Source organism: Stylophora pistillata, chromosome 2 (assembly GCF_964205215.1).
Source record: "Stylophora pistillata chromosome 2, jaStyPist1.2, whole genome shotgun sequence".
In the NCBI taxonomy this organism is placed as follows: domain Eukaryota; kingdom Metazoa; phylum Cnidaria; class Anthozoa; order Scleractinia; family Pocilloporidae; genus Stylophora; species Stylophora pistillata.
Window position 1 is genome coordinate 20,887,823 of NC_142520.1, and position 12,303 is coordinate 20,900,125.

Below are 12,303 nucleotides of genomic sequence, written 5' to 3' on the forward strand. Positions count from 1 at the left end.
TGATCTTACATTTCTTAGAATTATTTGTCATCTTGTTCATCTCACACCAATCTGATATTTTATCTATGTCACTTTGAAAAGAGGACAGATCTTCTTGAGTATTAATAACCCCATAAATTTTGCTATCATCAGCACGTAATGCAATTGAGCTGTTCTTACTAATTACCCCTGGTAAATCATTGATGTTTTTTGTGAAGAATAATGGTCCCAACAAAGAACCCTGTGGGACACCAGAGGTTACGGTTAACCAATCGGAAGTCTTCTCTGAATACTAAACGCTGCTGACGTTCTGTTAAATAATGCCTACACCACTTGAGCAAGTCCCCGTGGACACCATATTTGTAAAGCTTGGCTCAAAGAATGTCATGACAGACAAGGTCAAAGGCCTTTGAAAAGTCTATAAACACTTGGCCACTCTTATCCAAAACCTTGAACAAATCATGATGTCCCAAGAGTAGTTGAGTGGTGCAGCTAAGACCAGTGAGGAATCCGTGATGGGAATCGTGCACAAAACTGATAACTTGATTGTAAATAGCATTATACACAATTCTTTCCTGGCATTTCCCAATGATGGATAGAAGCGAAATGCCTCTATAATTTTCTACAGGCTCACGATCACCACCCTTATGAATAGGTGTGATATTAGCTGATTTACATAATTTAGGTAGACAGCACTGTTTGAAAGACAGATTGAAAAGCATACTCAGAGAAACTGCAGATGTATCAGCAGTCTCTTTAAGTAAACGAGCAGGTATATCGTCAATCCCACAAGACTTATTAGCATTACGACCTTTGAGAAGTTTTCCAACTTCTTTAGTGTCACAAGCCACATAGTTGGTAATGACATCAGTACTTTAAAACTGTGAGAGCATTTGGCTTTAAGATGGAACCCTCGTTGATCCCGTGTTGCTATAATTTCGTGGAGATATTCACCTTGAAGAAAAGTCTGTGCCTTCCTCAAGTTGGTAGGAACGCTTGTGCTCTCTTTGTTAGCGATTTTATCAGAATTTACAATATACACGTCCATTTCAGCCTTTGTAAACAGTAGCATTTTCTCAAGAGAAGCACCCCAGTTTTCTTCAGGATATTTTAGCGATGGAACTTGAGGCTCGCTGGAATAGTTCTTAGCAGTAGACTTGGTCAAAGAAATTTTTCTTCGCGTGTACTGTCGATTTGGATCGGGATCCACGATTTGTTTATCTTTACCATTCTTGATGAATTCTTGGACTCTGTAATAAAATATTGAACCGTTTTAATTGCACTTACATCAACTACATTGAAGAGTGAAGCTAGAACTTGATTTTCAGGAGGCAGGCATACTATTTCACTAATCGAGCTCTTTGTGTATGTTACCTTTTCATGAGTTCTGCGTTTTTTTAAAGTCTTTTCCCAGAGTCGCCTCGACATTTCAACCAAACTTTTAGTTCATGGTTTTTTAATTCCGAAGCATTTCGACCTTTAAGGGAGGCAAAGGGATGTCATCTTCGTTTACGCTGATACTAGTTGTCATTTCTTAGCATTTTCACGATGTAAAGCAGATAAAAAGACACTAAAAACAGTACATATTACAGCCATGCTGAAGAGAACGGAGTGACGCAAAACAAAGACAACAAAACTTTATAAACAATAGCGTACAGCAAAACAATACCTCATGAAACAAAGAAAACCTCGATCGCCAGGTTCTTAAACCGAGGATCACGCAGCTTTTCAAGCAACGCTGCCATCGCCTTCCCACACTTGAAGGTTCACCATGTGGATCGAAGGGTTTCACACTCGTTAAATCGTCTATCTTTATTGACGCCATGGTCTGGGCACCTGCAACTTCTATCCTCGTCGCCAGATGTCACGTTCTGCAGTCAATGGAAATGGATATTCGCGAAGAGAGGACACAACACGCGAATCTAATCTAAACGGAAACCGCACTCCAAAATCCGTCAGATGGATGTCATCTCGGGCAGATTTCCAATTACGAAATCCGAGCTCCCCCGATGTTGTCTTCGTGATGAAGTCCCTATTTAGCATTTTTAGACCCACGATACAGAGTAGAAAGGAACATGTACTTCGTTTTTGGTTCTGACTTCGTATTTGTGTTAAGATATTTGAATTTTTTTCGTTTCAAACCTATATTACAGATGCCTCCTTTTCACGGATGGCCGATCACAACTACAACATAGTGAAACATCCACGATATCTGTCAAAAGGAGGATGCGAAAACACCAGAGGTCATATCGGGTAGATTACTTATGACGAAATCCGAGCTCGCCCGATGTTGTCTTCGTGATGAAGACCCTATTTAGCATTTTAGAGCCACTAAATAAAACAGAAAGGAACACTTACTTCGCTTCCGCTCATGACTTTTTATTAGCGGTAAGATTTTGAATTTAATTTATCGTTGCTAACCTACATGGCAGATTCCACAAAATACATTTCACGCCTCCTTTTCACGGATAGCCGATCACAACTACAACGTAATGAATCTCGACGAAATCTGTCAAAAAGAGAATGTTAAAACACCGGAGATGATGTTTTGAATACGAACTATCTATGCATGAAATAAGGCATTGTGAACAGAAAAAACCTTTTCTTAAACAAAGCTTTTCAGATAAAACATTTAGGTGTAATTATGGTAAAATCAGTAAAAGCAACAACGCCCAAAAGTACTAAAAATCTTCTGGATTTCCGATGAAATGAATTTAACGCAATTACGTTCAGGGCTTAAGCGAAATATTGTTATTTCTAATACGGCAATTGATTAAAAAATTGAACATTACCTCGATTGGACGGAGATTAAAAATCAATATAATGTAGCAGGCAATATTACTTTTGTCGACTGGGATAATCCGTGACTTGTCTCACCTATTACATGTTCTCTTTCGGCGTTGTGCCATGATATCATTGAAAATATTTTAACGCTACATTGCAGTGATGACAATACTTAGATGAGGATTTTCAATTCTAAACGCAAGAGCGTACTTAGGGAAAGATCTACAAGAAACAGTTTCTAATTAATACGTTTCAACAATTCTTTTCGCTAACTTGTACATGGATAATTATTACATACTTAGATTTAATTTACTTCGAAGATTATCTTAACAAACGGGAAGTTCTGAGAATCAGTTTTTTATGCTACATGTTCAATGAATGGTTATTTTTCTCTTCCTGCTTAAGGGCTCTTTCGCAGTTTGGACAACGCCAGTTTGCATTTGAACCTTCCAAAATAGTTGTTGAAATGCATTTCCTGTGAAAAAACTCCTTGTAGCTACAACATTTCACATAACGAGGAGACTTCGAGTCTGACTGTTCCCTCGGCATTCTAAACTCGCACATTACCGAGACCTCCTGAACCTGACCTTTCAGACAACCTTCTCTCGAACAATGAACTCACTTCTTGAAGTTAGTTTACGTGCCATCATAGAATTTGAAATTTTGTTTAGAAAGCGAAATTATCGATTGGGATACGGCCGGACGCTGAATACGAATTGAGTGAGCAAACAGATACTTTGATATCTCAGACGATAACAATGTTCAATATGTAGGTTCTACAAGTAATGAGTTTAAATTTCGTTTTCGCAACCACAAGTCTTCCATGACCACCAAAAAACGGACTTGTGAAGTTGCTATTCATTACAACCAAGAATCTCATATTTTAGCAGATTTCGAATTTTTAATCATCGAACAGTTGCATAACTCTAATGCTAGTAATAATAGCATGGATGAGCGTCTGCACACTAGAGAGGCATTTTGGTGTGCCCAACTGTGTACCCTCACACCACATGGTCTCAATAAAAGGTGTAAGTTCAATTCTAGGAAGAGAATTCGGTATAATTAATATCACCTCATCACCGGATTTCATTATTTTATTGTTAAATTTTAGCGTGTAACTTTAATTTCTATTATCCTTATCGTTGTATTACTCTTATAGGATTTTATGTCAAACATTTTTATTCCACGTATTTAAGACTTTTGCATTGCTTGAAAATTTTACTCCATATTGATAGTTAGTGCTGAAGAAGCCCGAATAAGCGAAACGTACACATGTTAAAGGCCACAAAAGAACAGTTTGCTTTTTCTTCTGTTTATTCCACTTGTATAGCTATATATTATGTATATATATATATATTTTTTTTTTTACCATCTCCGCTAATGCTTTCAACCTACTAGCTAGAGACAACAATAAGAACATATTTGTGGGGTAAAGGGGTAGGGGATTAAGCCCTCCAGTCACAAAATAGCTGACATAACATGCAGGTCAGAAGCTAGTTAATTATGCGACAAAGAGATAATAATTCTCTATCAAGGGTGATAATCCCTTGGCCGCCAGAGGGGTAGTAATCTCCTCTTGGAGGTGATAATCCTCCGGGATCCCCCAAGTTCCCATGGCAACATGTAGTGGCTAAGTGTACCGATGCCCAAAATAAATAGCTGTCATTAGTCTATGGGTGAAAGTGTGACCAGCATGGGAGCACTTAATTCCCACAAATACACAGGGTGTATTCCCCATAGACAGATACAAACAATGGTATAATATACTTCTATGACATGTTTGATAAATATCCTGCTTTAAAAACAGTACATAAACAGAGTGAAGACACAATGATACAGGGAAAAACCTATTTTTTTTTTTAAGCAATTGTAATAAAATTGGAATGCTCTACTTTCAAACAATATTATGAAACCACTTTATGAGTTCCTGTCTTCACTCTATGTCAGCAACCGTATTGGGTATAATATCAACCATGGTAAAGAACAACTAATTTAAATTTTTAAGTAGCTTGAAAGCAACCTCAGATAAAGTAGATTGAGGGCATTGAATATATCTCTCGTAACAGTCAGATGACCATCTTCCTAATGTTTTAACTTACCATAGGAGAAGACCTACTAATGCCGCGGCGGTGGCCGCACCAATTCTATAGCTGTGCCCTGCACAATCTGACGCCTTGAAACCCAGGAAGGAAAGAAGTTGCCTTTTCTCGGCAGTTAGGGCATCCTTTGTCAATGGACTTCCCGAAGCAAATTGAAAAAGTGATCCCTGTCTAGTTCCCCTTTTCTGTAGGTAACACCTCATTGCATTTACAGGACAGATACTCTGATTAGTTTTTCCAATAACAAGGGTATGCTCCACCCTGAAGGGATCTGTAATCGAAACCTTAACCCTTACTGAGATGTAACTAGGATTTGACTGGGATGGGTGAAAGATGACATCATGAGGGGTAAGATGAGTGTCTGGGCTAAACTTAGAGTTGCAGGTCAATTCTCTTAACCGCATGAAACCAAAGAAAGCCAACGTCATAGCAGCCCAGATCATCAGAGAGTCAAAGTTATATGTATATTCAATTGCTAAAATAGAATAGAAAAGATTGAGGTGAGTTACCGTAACTAACAACCGAGTTCTAATTGAGCTACCTTGAAATCGCTTAATGCCATGGCATACAAGATGTAAACGAAGGAATTTTCTAAGGTTAAGTTGATGGCCGCAACGAATGTGAGGGTGGCATACAGCTGCCAAGTAGCCCTTGATAGTGGAATGTTTGACAGATTTTGCCAGATACGCAGCATACTGTATCAAAGTATCTTCGTCTGTAGGTAGAGACTGAGCATTTAAAGGCCTGTAGAGGAAGAGGAACTCAATAAAACTTTTTTTTTCAGTACTATAGGTCTGCTTTGTAGATTCAGCAATTGACAGATTGAGATTAACGCTGAATATCAGCTCTTAGATAGTCAGGAGAGCTGGGGGGACCAGAAAGGGATCTCGATCTGCATGCGGCGCTAGCTCTCTGAACCGGTCCATCTGAAAGCGAGAGAGGGAGTCAGCTATGTCATCCCTCTTACCCTCTATATGCTTTGCTCTTATGTAGAAATTAAACTTTGGAGTCAAAAGAGTCAAATGACGCACTAGGTCCATAACCCTTGGAATACGGGACCTTTTTGTGTTAACAATACTGACTGATTCGTTGTCACAGAAAAACCTTATTCGTTTGTTAGAAAAAGAGTTAGCCCACAGATGACATGCAACCATAAAGGCAAACAGTTCTTGCCATGCAATGGAGATGCCGGGCTGTCCTAACATTTGGGTAGGTCCCCATGAACCCTAAAACCAGTGAGTTTTAAAAATCCCACCATAACCAGAGGAATTTGTGTAGAGACATAGGACGTCCGATGTAATCCAAGAGGAGAGCAGAAAAAAGCTTGCCCCGTTCCAATTGCAAATGAAATCCTCCCACATCTCCAGGTCTTTAAAGAAACCCTGGGTTAACTTAATATGATGGTGAGGTAAAAAAAAAACTCCTAGTGAGACTGATCATACTTTGCAAGTAGGGCCGGCCCGGAGGGATAACTTTCCGGGAAAATTCAAAGTGCCAATGAGCGACTGTAACTTTTGTAAAGTACAGGACTTCCTGCCTATAAATGTTGTAAAGCATGATGCAAGGCGTTTTACCTTGTCAGGGGGAAGCCGAGCCTCCATGCGCTCTGAGTCTAAAACAATCCCCATGAACTCGAGGGTTGTAGAGGGACCCTGTGTTTTATGGGGTGCAGTAGGAATTCCCAAATTTTTTAATGCCAATAGCATGCTAGACAGGCTCTGTTACCAGGACATGTGTTTGCGAAAAGTAGGGGACGGGGGCTCAATAACAAGAAAATCATCTCAAATGTGACAGACAAAGGAAATGCCACAATGATTTAGAAGGATCCACTCGACTGCATCTGACAGCTGATTAAACAAAAATGGTGCACTTCTCAAACCGAATGGCAGAACCTTATCAGAGTATAATTTTCCTTCCCATTGCATACCAAATAGCTCGTAGTCACAAGGTCTAAGGGGTATCAAACGAAAGGCAGAGTCTACATTGGTTTTTGCAAGGAAGTAGCCCGGAAAATTTGCTATAACTCCCTCTATAGCAGTGTCAATGGTTATATAATTGGGACTGAAATCTTCCTTATTTATGGCATAATTAATGCTAGATATACCCGACTTTGGGAAGGAGAGGTGGAAAATAGTGCGAAACCTATCAGAGTACTTTTTAGGTACCAAGCCAATAGGGGAGACTTGGAAGTTTAGAGGGGGGGGGGAGGGGGTGCTGAAAGTGGACCTGCTACCCGCCCCAGGGATACCTCTTTATCCAGATTGGCCTTCACGACGTCAGGCTGTGCCAAGGCAGTAGGTAAATTTTTTGAGAATCGAGCACAGCGTTGTCCGAAGAAACTAATATTTGCTCCCTGACGTAAATTTTGTGGTGAATTTGAAACAAAAATCCTGTCTGGGTTATCACCTAAAGCCATCTCAAGTCTATTTACATTAATAGGGGTGGGGAGGGACCCCTTGGACTCCTTAATTGTGTCGGCTGGAGGAGTTACTTGATTTTGAGTGGTGGGGAGGTGCTGCATTTTGTTTGGAGTGTCCCCCCTGTCCTGACTTCTGTTATAGAGAAGGGATGGGCAATCAAGCCCTTGGTGGGGGCCCTTGCATCTGTTACAGATGTGTTGGTATTCGCATGGATCCCTGGTACATTGCGCGACTCTGTTATATTGATGGCAGGTGCCTCTAACGCCCCCCTTTGAGGCACTGCTGTGGGGTCCATGTTTGAAAAGAGGATATTCCTCACTGAGTGCCATAGTGGATACAGTAAAAGTTGTAAGCCATAAATGCTGGTCAATCTGGGACCAGACCAGTGACTTATCCAAGCTGGCCTTTCGGCGGAATTTATGGTCATAAATCGCCCATCCCAACCCTGTTTGGACTCTAGTGGCATATCGAATAAGACTAAGATACTGAAGTAATTCCTGTGCCCTTAAGGGGTATTTGTGAGTAAATGCACTCATGTAAATCGAGAATGCTGTGGTCCATTGTTCAATCTCTGTAATTTGTTTCTCATTATTTTTTTCTTGGAAACTTTAATCACTGAAAATATCCTCGTCATCATAAACACTCAGATTTTTAGGTAGAAGCCTCGATAGGTAAAAAACTAACCGGTTTGAATTTCCTTCATGTAGGAGGCAGGTATGTCCTGATGAGGGACTATAGATGTCAGTTGTTCTGATTCTTGGGCTGGTGGTGGATCTCTATGAGGTGGAATTTCATGATAAGTAATCATAGTAGGTTCTCGACTTTGAATGGCATTTACAGCGGCACGAGCTGCTTCGTAGCGACGTCCCGACATGACTCGGCGACTGTTGTTTGAACGATGGTCCGTATCGTAGCCATCCTCGGAGACCCAGGGGTTGTGGGTCGATTTCAAGTTAGGGCATGAAGAGCCCCTGGGGACATTGTCTTACAAGACTAGTTCCAAACGATCGTAGTCATTCTGCCATGTGATTGGTACCAGAAAATCTTTGTTTTTCTGCCCAATCAGAGTGAAGTGTGCTTTGGAGTCCTTTCGTGTGTTGTAACACAGACAAACACTAGTTGCTCAGTTGCTCGCTATGTTTGTTTTGGGCCGTGCGACAGAGATTTGCTTGAGGTGAAAAGTTTCAGTCTCAGCACACAATGTAAGAGAAATCGATCAGATTGTCCGCGAAAATCTTACCGGAAATTATACTGAATACTTTCGCAGGTATCACTAGAGAACGTGTTCTAAATTTTGCGAGGTTTGTATACAACACGATGGTTGCAGTCATTGATATGTCGCTTTAAACGTTAAACGAGATTTAAGCTTAAATCTTTCTAGTTTATTTGCATAATTTGCTATGACTGAAACTTTGTCAATCCCGCAAAGTTATTTCGTCGCACGGGCCACGCAGGTATTTCGAGCAACTGGTACTTGCGCAACTTTCTGTGCGTGCTAAAATCTAATCTCATCTTCGCTTGAAAAAAAAGAAAAGCTAAGCGTGGAAACTTTTGCTTATTAGACGTGGGTAGATGACCCTGTACTATTAAGCTGACATTTGCAATAAAGCACTTCCGATGCCGGATACATTGTGGAAACCCACCCTTTCCATCCAATATTTCTTGGTCTTTGGTTTTGTTTTCCCATTGAAAGCAGCAACGGATCGATTCCCAATGTTCAAAGGTATTTAACTTGTTCTTCGACAATCGACAGAAGAGGTGAAATGACAATGACCAAGGGACTAAAAGAGAATCCGTGGCCTGCCTAGCTCAAGAATTTCAACACTTTAAGCAGCAGTTGAAGGATTAAACTCTTTCCAAACCCCTTCGATAACTCCCCGAATAAATCTCTCCTTCCCACGATGTTTTTGTTAATAAGTTTTTGTTCAGATTTTAATTAGCTAACCGGAAACACAGCTAAGCTCTCTGTAAACGCTTGCTGGAGATCGTCCACGAACTTAAGCCGTATTGTGAACGACTTTACTACAAAGCGAAGATTAGATTTTGCACGCACAGAGAGCAGAAAGCTACGTAGGCGAAAGCGCCAGTTGCTCGACATACCTGCGTGGCCCATGCGACGAAATAACTTCACGGGATTGTCAAAGTTTCAGTCACAGCAAATTATGCAAATAATCTAGAAAGATATAAGCTTAAATCTCGTTTAGCGGCTAAAGCGAAATATCAATGACTGCAACCATCATGTTGTATAAAAACCTCGCAAACTTTAAAGCACGTTCTCTAGTGATACCTGCGAAAGTATTCAGTATAATTTCCGGTAAGATTTTAGCGGACAATCTGATCGATTTTCTCTTACATTGTGTGCTGAGACTGAAACTTTTCACCTCAGGCAAATCTCTGTCGCACCGCCCAAGCAAACATAGCGAGTATTTGAGCAATTAGTATTTGTCCGTGTTACAACATGCTTCACTCTGATTGGGCAGAAAAACAAAGACTTTCTGGCACTAATCAGATGGCAGAATGACTACGACCGTTTGGAACTAGTCTTGTAAGACAATGTCGCCAGGGGCTCTTCATGCCCCAACTTGAAATCGACCCACAGCCCCTGGGTCTCCGAGGATGTATCGTAGCTAGTTGATCCTCCGAAAAAAGTTGAGCCGTCGGTTCTGATTCATGATTATAGTTTTCGAGGTCCTGGTCTTGTTGTTGATCGTTATTTTGGATATGTTGAGGCAGAGAATCGGCAGTACGTTACTCTTCACTTCGAGTTTGCCGTCGTCTCGATGGTCGTCCTCGTGGTCGTGGTATCGCTTGCGCTTGGCTGCGTTTCTTCGTTCTCGTCGAAGGCATCGCTTGGAACAAGCGTACTTAGAGGGATGTTAATATTTTGTGTTCACCAAGAACTCTTTGAAGCGTTAAACAGTGAAGGAACAACCAAGGCAAAGCAAATGATTTATCCTTGTGATCTTAGTTACTGTAATAAATCACTGAACCGAAGCAGGCATGCTAAGCACAGTTTGATTGACACAGAGAAAGAACAGTTGTGATTGGACAATAGTTGGCTGCACGTGCAATCAATGCAAGCTTATCTGACCTTTGTGCTCTTACTATTATTAGCACTTGACAATTGTTTTCTGTTTACTTTGCCCTTATATGCTAGTAGTTTCATCATTACTATAGTTTATAATTTATAAATTCGTGTTAAGCGCGGTGAGCGAAAAAAAAAGAAGTAACCATCACCCATAAGAAAGGTCAAATGGTAGCCGTAAAAGCTATCTCCCTGTTAAGACCTTCTTAGGTGAATCTGTCAACAATTATTCAATTTTGCTCATCTTTCATTTTCTTCTATTAAATCAGTAAGCCATTGGTCAACCCATTTCTAATGTTCAGCTGAAAGGACTTCAAGATCGTAATGAATTTTGCGAAACCATCTTATTGGAGATGATAGATTTTTTTTGCTGACACAAAATAAAACTATTTTTTAAAGATAAAGTGCATAATCGTATGTAGATAGGAATTTGAAATAGTATCCACTGCAAGAGGAGTGTTTGTGGAGGTCACCATTGCATCCGATACACTTATACTTTTGTTTTACAAAATGCTTAAGGATACAACTGTGACCTTCTAGAGCGAACAGCATCGCAGAGAGCTATACCTCTAGTGCCCGAAGATAATACATGCATCATATGTAGAGCTTCGAACAAAGTCCTCTTGTCCCTACTAGCTGCATAGAATATTCGATAAAAGATTCAGTTTATTGAAAATATCAATTTTCTCTGATCTTTTCTCTTAAAATTCAGGTTATTAATGAGCGGTGGTAACTTACAGGCCCTTGAGCTTGGTAAACTTGCCACTGAAAATGCCTCGTGGTGGGCTCTTTAGCTTGTTTTTGCTTAAGTATCTACCATAAAAAATCGTGGGATTTTATAGTATTGAAAAAAATTAATAAGAAGATAAAAGAGGAAAGAAAATAATTTTTGAGCAAGACCTACTTCTTATAAAAGAATAGATATAACGAAGCATTGCAACGCCATTGAAAAATCTTTCCCGAAGAATAACGGAAGGGAGGAAGCGTCTACGAAACCTGGCCATTGACACAAATCATGTTCTGTAACGTCAATCTAATCTATACAAAATTATGTACTACATAATTTTGCATAGATTAGACATGAGTAATTTGATAACATTTTTTACGAAGTGGCACGTTCTAGAGTGAAAGGTAATCCAGGTAATCAACAACACTGAAATGAAGTAATTTTCCATTATTTTTGGGGTGAATTTACGATTCAGTCCTTGCGTTCATGGACTTTGCTTTAAGGATATAGAAAAAGATTATGAGTGATTTTGGTACAGAGAAAGAAAAGACCAATGTTCGATTGGCTTCGCACTTACGCATAAAGATTTCAAAGTTCACGCAGTCTCTGCTTACATTTATGGTTGGTGTCATGGTTGGTGTCACGGTTGTTGAGAAACGCTGGACTATTTTCCGCAGAATCTCTTGAAAAGCAAGTGTTTAGAAAGAGCGACTCGTGTTTCGGTCTAAAGGATCGCTGCAAGTAACAACTAGCTTTATTAGCTTTGCATTGCTGTTCGCAAAGAGACCAACAGTAGAAGGCAAACAATTCTCTTGACCCAGGTCTATTGGGATAGTACAACTGGTCTTCTACGAGAGCTTTAACGGGTGGCGCAGGAAATATGGTGAATCGTTTCTTCCAGAAAAGAGAGGCGATCGGTTATTAGCGCGGCCTGATATATTGAAGATGTTCCATAGCTAGATGGCAGCAAAACGGAGACATCGTTACCTTCGAAAAATATACATATGGCTTTCTGCTTTCTTCTTGAAAGTTCTCTTTCCCGAAAGTCGCACAACATTTTCTTAAAAAACTCGTCGTCGATGGCTATTGTCAGTAAAGTTTATAACGAAGGCTTTCTGTTTACAATATCATTCGTCAGTATGGAAGAAAACTACCAACTTTAGCCAATTAGAATTCACGAAAGTATTGAACGATCAGGTTAACCAATAA

At 40.1% G+C, this 12,303-nt stretch overlaps 2 pseudogenes; both read right to left on the bottom strand.

Annotated features, from left to right (window-relative positions):
- The window catches only part of LOC148737703 (uncharacterized), a 90,415-nt pseudogene that overhangs the window by 60,342 nt on the left and 17,770 nt on the right, over positions 1 to 12,303 (bottom strand).
- Positions 5,711 to 6,463, bottom strand: LOC148737706 (uncharacterized; annotated as a pseudogene).